The sequence below is a fragment of the Triticum aestivum genome, chromosome 5B (assembly GCF_018294505.1).
Source record: "Triticum aestivum cultivar Chinese Spring chromosome 5B, IWGSC CS RefSeq v2.1, whole genome shotgun sequence".
NCBI classification, from domain to species: Eukaryota; Viridiplantae; Streptophyta; class Magnoliopsida; order Poales; family Poaceae; genus Triticum; species Triticum aestivum.
In genome coordinates this window covers 598,500,724-598,508,730 of record NC_057807.1, presented here as the reverse complement: position 1 = coordinate 598,508,730, position 8,007 = coordinate 598,500,724, and positions in this window count along the sequence as shown.

Below are 8,007 nucleotides of genomic sequence, written 5' to 3'. Positions count from 1 at the left end.
AAGCCGTAGGATCGTCGATCGACGGTTGAAACGCACTTGGACAGTAGACTTGTCCTCAAGGCTGAAAACTGGGAAAAACTTTCTGTATGAAGGCTGCATCTTCCCAAGTGGCCTTGTCCTCTGGAAGGTTGATCCACTTGATCAGCCACTGCACCACTGGTATGCTGATGTCGCCTTGGTCTCTTGGTATCAATTTGCGCTGCAGGATTGCTTCAGGTTGTATGAGAATGTGGCCATGCTCATCCAACAGTGGCAGTTTAGGGTTGGGAACTGCATCAGGACCAAGATGCTTTTTGAGCTGGCTGATGTGGAAGGTTGGGTGTAGTTTGCAGTCGTCAGGCAGGAGGAGTTTGTATGCCACAACTCCAATTTTCTCAAGAACTTTGAATGGTCCATAGTATTTTGAGTGAAGTTTCAGGTGTGTGTGGATGCTGAGGCTAGTGTGTCTGTAAGGCTGTAACTTAATGTATACCATATCCCCAGCCTCAAGTTGCTTGTCAGATCTTTTACTGTCAGCAAAGTGTTTCATCCTTTCTTGTGCTTTTAGCAAATTTTCTTTGATCTGTTGAGCAATTGTGTCTCTGTCCAGTTCAGCTTGTGTGTCTTCCCCTTCAGGTGGGGGTAGCATGAGTTCAGCAATGAGTGGTGGTGGCTTGGCATACAGTGCCTGAAAAGGAGTCATGTTGATGGAGGTATGAAAACTTGTGTTGTACCACCATTCTGCCATAGACAGCCACTTATACCATTTCCTTGGATGTGCAAAAGCCATGCATCTCAAGTAATTTTCCAGGCATTGGTTCACTCTTTCTGTCTGTCCATCAGTTTGAGGATGATAGGAAGTACTAAGGTGTAATTTCACTCCCATTCTGGTGAACAGATTCTGCCACAATTGGCTGGTAAAGATCCTATCTCTGTCAGTAACCATGACAGTAGGGAGCCCATGCAGTTTAAAAATGTTGTCTGTAAATGCTTGTGCTACAATTTTCACATTGATGGGGTGTTTGAGACCAATAAAATGAGCATATTTTGTGAACCTATCAACCACCACCAGAATGAGGTCTTTATTGTCAGAGACAGGTAATCCTTCCACAAAGTCCATGGATATGTGAGTCCATGCAAAATCAGGAACATGGAGAAGTTGAAGTAGTCCAAGAGAAGGCAGGTGGTGAGCTTTGTTGATCTGACACACAGGGCACTGTTGCACAAAGGTTTTTACTGCTTGTCTCATACCCGGCCAGGAAAACAGTATTTTTAATCTGTGATATGTAGCTCTTTCTTCGGAATGCCCTCCTAATTCAGAAGTATGAAAGGATTGCAGAAGTGAAGTTCTCAGCTCATTGTTATTTCCAATGAGAATCTTTCCTTTATACCTCAACACTCCACTAGTTAGGGTATAGGGGGGTGCCCTGTAGGAGCAATAGCTAGTTCAGCTAGTAAGTCAGAGCACTTTTGGTCATTTTTGTAACTGTTGACCACCTCTTTAATCCAAACAGGAACTGCAGCAGTGGTGGACAGAGTTTGTAGAGCATACTTAACTCTGGACAGAGCATCAGCTACTTTGTTTTCTTTGCCCTTCTTGTATTCCACAGTAAATTTGTAGCCCAAGAGCTTTATAAGGAGCTTATGTTGAATTCCCTCAGTTAATTTCTGTTCTTGTATATGTTTGAGGCTCTGTTGGTCAGTTCTTATGATTATGGAGGAAGAAGCAAAGTAATGCTTCCACTGTTTGAGTGCTTCAATGATGGCCAGGGCCTCCTTGTCATAGGTTGACCAACCAGCTGCTTTGGGGCCCAGGGATTTACTGAGGAAAGCTATAGGTTGCCCTTTTTGCATTAAAACTGCCCCAATTCCATAACCAGAAGCATCTTCTTCCAACACAAAAGGGGAGGAGTAATCAGGCAGAGCAAGGACTGGAGCTTGTGTCATGCAAGTTTTCAACATTTGAAAAGCTTGTTCTTGTTTCTCAGCCCAGGTGAAAGCATCTTTCTTTAGTGCATCAAACAGAGATATGCACATAACTCCAAAATCCCTAATGAACCTCCTGTAGTACCCTGCTAATCCCAGAAAACTTCTGAGTTGAGTTACATTTGTTGGTGTGGGCCATTGGGTGATTGCTTCCACTTTAGCAGGGTCTATTGATACTCCTTCAGCAGAAATAACAAACCCCAGATATTCCACTTTCTTCTGTGCAAACATGCACTTGGACATTTTAGCATACAACGGGTGGTCTCTCAGAGCTTTGAAAACCATCTTCAGGTGCTTCACATGTTCTTTATAGGATTTGCTGAGAACCAGAATATCATCAAAAAATACCAGTACACAAGTCCTTAGGTATGGCCCCAAAGCCGAGTGCATCAGTTGATGGAAGGAATGTGGTCCATTGGTTACTCCAAAAGGCATCACCAGAAATTCATACAGGCCCATGTGTGTACTAAAAGCAGTTTTCTCAATATCCTCTTTTTTCATCCTTATTTGGTGGTAACCACTCCTTAGGTCAATCTTAGTAAAGATTGTTGCTCCATGTAGCTCATCTAGGAGATCTTCAATCATAGGAATGGGGTATTTGTTCTTAATAGTGTAAGCATTCAACTTCCTGTAGTCCACACACAGTCTCCAAGTGCCATCCTTTTTCTTCACTAAGATTGCTGGAGAAGAATAAGGGCTACTGCTCAGTCTAATTATTCCCTTCTGGATGAGATCCTTTATGATTTGTTCCATTGCATTTTTCTGTTGAGGGGGCATCCTGTAGCATCTCTGATTAATGACAGGTGCTCCAGGTTCAAGGTTGATAGCATGATCACACGATCTCTTGGGTGGTAAACCTGCAGGTTCTTGAAACACATCCTGAAATTCAGTTAGAAGTTCAGAGATCTCAGAGTTGTGTTTCTGGACTTGCCCAGTGTCCATACTGACAGGTTGCATCCACAGTAGAGCTCCAGATAATATTTCTTCCAAAAGATGATCCATTTCTTGCAATGTTGGAGAACAGGGACTAGTTGGCAGACTTTCATCAATGAAAGTGGTGAGGTTTCCTTGATCATGTTTGATTGACAGTGTTAGATTAGGAAGATCAAAAGTTACTGGGCTGTGTTGATACATCCAATCTACTCCTAAAATCATATCATATCTAGTGAGTTTCAAAACTCTGAAATCAGAACAAAAGGATGTTCCCTGAATGTGGTAGTTTTGCTTTTTGCAGGAAAAATCACTAAGGAGTGTTCCTCCATTTGCAACCGTTACTTTGACCTGTTTGGCTGGTGTCAGTTCACAGCCAGCTCTTAAGGCTATTAAAGGGGAGAGAAAAGTGGTGGTACTGCCACTATCTACAAGTGCTAGAGCCATGGTCGATCCAAGTTGCACTTGTAATGTGAAGGTGTGCTTAGGTTGTTCCTCAGGAGTGCCATTAGCAGCATGCATGTAAATTTTCAGTTGCTGGGAGTCTGAATTGTCTTCTTCAGTGTCAGTTTGTTCTTCTTTAGCATCTACAATGTAGATAACATCAGGGTTCACTGCACTTTGTTCTTGTAAAGCTTGAATTTGAGACTTCTGGGACATTTTGCACACTTGTTTGTGACCAGGAAACCAAGGTTCTCTACATTTATAGCAAATTCCTTTCTCTCTTGCTTGATGAATGACAGTGGCAGCAGGAACTATAGGAATGATTGGTGTTTTGTTGCTTTCAGTAGCAGCTGTTTTCCTGTAGTTAGGTGTGTAACTTTTGTAGTTGTTGGTTGCAGGACTTGACTTTTCTATTCTCCTTGCCAACCACATTGCTCTCTGCATATTGTCAGGTTGGTGGCATTCTAGGTGACTCTGAATATAAGGGCTTAACCCAGATATGAAGCTGTGCATGTAATAACTATCTGGAACTGCAGGGTTGTCTCTCCTCATAAGATTCATGTTTTGCTCGAAAGCAGCAATGTATTGTGCCACAGTACTAGTTTGATTCAGGCTGTGGAAGGCTTTGACATTTTCACAAACAGAGTTTGTTGAAAACCTGTCTGTCAGATAGGAGCAAAACCTGTGCCAGGGCATGTTTGTGACCAGAAAGCCCGTGCCTCTCCACCACTGTATTGCTTCTCCTTTCAGATAGGACACTACAATTTCAGTTCTTTGTTCCAAGGGCGTTCTGGAAGCTTCAAAGAATTGCTCAATGTTCTAAATCCAAGAGTCAGCATCAGTTCCTTCAAATTTTTAGATATTTAATTTAGCTGGTTTCACACTCAGGATGTTCCTTCTCACATCATTATGAGTGTGTTTGGTTCTATTTTCTTCCTGCCTTGGGGCTTCTTCAGGTAATTCTGCAATGACCATGATATTTTGTTGTTGTTGTCCCACTCTGCTCTGAGGTGTACTGGTGTCAGGTCTACTACCAAAATGGTTTGGATGCCTGAAAGGAGCCTTGGGGGTGCCATCTAGGTTAAATCTTTCCCTGTCACTTTATCCACCAAAACAATAGTACCCGTGTTGTTTTGTGGCTGCAGTTGTTTAGGTCTCCCGGGAGGAATAGTGGTTGCTGCTTTGTTGCTAGCTTGAGCTGAGAGAGGGTCACCATCATCCTCTTCTTCTTCCACCTTGTCCTCCTGCACCAATTTCTTCAGGCTGGCCTGGATCTTTTTGAAATTTCTGTCAATGCTTGCAAAGTTCCTGTTGACTGTTTCAGTAAAATCATAGAACTCCTTCTTGTCTTCCTCTCTGTCTTGGCATAAAGTTTTTATGTCCAATTGTAGAGACTCGAGCTCTAGGATACCTGTATCCAGGGATTCTTCCGGCGTCGCCATCCGGACTATGGTTCAGCCCAGGAGGGCGGGTGAGGGGGGGGGGGGAATTTACCACCGGATCTCCGGCAACCTGCCCCACAGCTTGTCGCGCCGAGAATGAAACAACACCAGGAGGTGGGTTGGGTGGGATTTTACTCTGTAGAAGTGTTCTACAGAAACCTCCGCCTCAGCCTTCCTTGCCGCCGAACGATCTACCGTCGCCGTCTCCTCCCTGCGTCCACCGCCGCCTCGCCGGACCCAGATCAGATCTGGTCCAACTCAATGCCTCCAAGGATCTAAAACCTTGCTCTGATAACCAATTGACAGGATCTAGCCTAGGAACTGTCGGAGTATTGCTGAAAACAGAGTAAAAACGCGAACTTTCGATGGAAATTGAGCGTTGTTCGGGTGGATCTGAAACCACGCAAAGCTAGGGTTCGCCAGCCGGAACACGGCGGCTCAAGGGGCCAAGCCCAGAATTATCCAGAATGCCCTCTCCACAAGCCGGAGGAGGGTTAAAAAGGAGGATGGAGCAGGTGAAAAGTAAGACAGTGACAAGTTCAAATTACAGAGATGCGGTAAAGTTTAAAAGAGACGTTACAACGGCCTGAACCGCACATCTAGAGATCTACGGCGGTGAGTGGGTCACTTTAGCGTGAAGCGGTACACGCGCCGAAGCCGTAGGATCGTCGATCGACGGTTGAAACGCACTTGGACATTTGAATCGGTACTGTTGCCCATCTAACTGTTGTCGCGAGCCTCTGTCCTGACACCCCACCATCTTACTCCTGATGAACTTGCCTCATCACCTCCGCGATCAGCCATGTTGTCTCCGGCTTCGGCTCGTCGACAGCACGACACGGTCGACCATGTTTTCTATTGGCCATAGTCCTGGCCATGGGCCGCCCGGCACGAACAGCCCGACCCGGCGCTGCTCCCGGGCCGGGCCTGGGCCTAGATTTTGAGCCCGAAGACTAGGCCAGGCTGGGCCTGGGCCTGCTGTTTCTGCCATTTACTGAAGAGGCCCGGCCCGGTGTGTTTTTTGTTGTGCCGGGCCGGGCTTGGGCCTGAAAAGTAGTCCCGATGGCTGGGCTGGGCCAGGCTCGGGCCTGAGTTTTCTACCTCGGGCTTGGTCAGGCCCGGCCCGAAGGATGGCCAGGTCTAATTGGCCACCATGGTTTCCTCATGGTCGGGCCGACAACACGACTTGTTCGACCATGAGGGAGTTATGCCGGTCACCAGCGAAAATAATAATAATAATATGATATTAAAACTATCTCCGCTGCACAGTCATGTACCACTAATATTTTTTCCCCTCCTGATTTTGCAACAGAAAATCCAAAGGGCAGTAATCTGCGCCGGTGCATCGGCTTAAACTTTCGGCCGGTCCGACCTTGACCGTCAGATGTGATGCATAGAAACCGTTCAGATTGAAGCGTCTCGTCCCCACTTCCGCATCCCTCGCACGCAAGACTCTCTCTTTCCCACCTTATCGCTAGTCAACGCAGACGCCCACAAACGCACTGTCCCAGGCCGCCGCTCGTCCCTGGAACAAGACGCCATCCATGGCGCCGCTCGCTTCCCCTGCTACTGCATCTGCCCCCAACTCGAATCGCCGACGAGCCTACTCGCAGCGTTGCTCGAAGTCTTGGGGAAAAATCCCCCTCGTAGCAGCAGATCCACCCGCAGCGCGTACATCCACCTCTGCTAGCCGCAGGGTGACGCTTCGCCGACGAGGCTACTCGCAGCGGCAACGCCGCACGTCGTCTCTGGCGCCGGTGGGTGCCGCTTGCAACATGTCGTGCTACTCGTCTCCATCATTTGCATGTGCTGGATCCAGCAAAAATCATCGCCGGTTGTAGCATTCACCATCACTGTTGTAGCAAAATCAAAGGACGGGCGGACACAGACAGATAAACTCCGATGGTTGGTTCAACAAATTCCAACGCCGTTTTCAGCAAAACTTGTCACTGATTGTAGCAAACAAAGCAAATAAATTGTCGCAACAAAGATCACAACTTACGCGGATTCCCCAACAAATTCAGACAAGGGTTCCAGCAAAAGTTGTAGCCGGTTCCAGCAAAAATTGTAGTCGGTTCCAGCAGAAATCCGATGAATGTCGCAGAAAAGATCACAACTTACGCAGGTTCCACAACAAATTCAGACAACGGTTCCAGCAAAAGTTGTAGCTGGTTCTAGCAAAAATTGTAGCGGGTTACAGCAAAAATCTGATGAATGTCACAGAAAAGATCAACACTTACGCGGGTTCTCAAGCAAATTTAGACAACGGTTCCAGCAAATTTCGTTGCCGGTTCCAGCAAATTTCAGCAAAAATTGTAGCTAGTTCCAGCAAAAAGGTAGCAGCATAATAATGACAGCATGTGCGTGATCGTCAGCAAAATAATACACTAATTCCAGCAAAAATCATTGCCGGTCCCAGCAAACAATCTGGCTGGTTGAAGCAGAGGTACTGGCTGGGCATGAAAGGAGAGCGTGCCTCATCTTCCTGGCCATAGCCCACAGCCGCCGGCGCCCCTGCTTCCAACAACGCCTCGAGGGCATTCCTTCCGGCAAGACGGAACCGCCAGCAGACCCATGCATCAACCGCCGGGGTGCGGGGGAGTGTGTGACGCCCTCTGTACATGCGGCAGCTAGAGGGCAGCTTCGAAGCAGGAGAAGGGGAGAGATGCTTGCATCAATGGGGGAGGAAGGTCTCACGGCAGTAGGCGGTCTGGCCGTCAACGACGGCAAGCTCCGCATGAAGTGATGAGGGGGCAGGCATTGGGCGCCATGGCAAGAGCAGAAAAAAGAAAGCAACAGAGGAGAAGAATAGAGATGAGAGGATAAGGGATGGGTGGTTGGCCTACTAGCAGCAACAGGAAACCGAGTGCACGCGTGCGACCGGCTGAAGCTTCGGCCGGCGCCCCGGCGTGAAACGTTTACGCCATAGAAGATGATGTACTCCTACACTTGTAAACCTTGAAGGCGACGTAGCTGAAACACGCTCCACGGAACAGAAGACCCCAAGGCATTCGACCGTTGCCCCCAAATTAAGCGCCAAGCCAACGGTCACCCGTACGCAGTCACGCGCTCACGGCAGCAGCACACTCCACAAGCTTCCAGCCCCAGCCGCCTTCTTCCGCACCATCTTTCTCCTCCGCCGCTTCCCCCATCCATGTCCCCCGTGCATATAAAACTCCCATCCCCACGCGGCTTCCCCTCCCAGCGCAGAGCACCCGCAGCAATT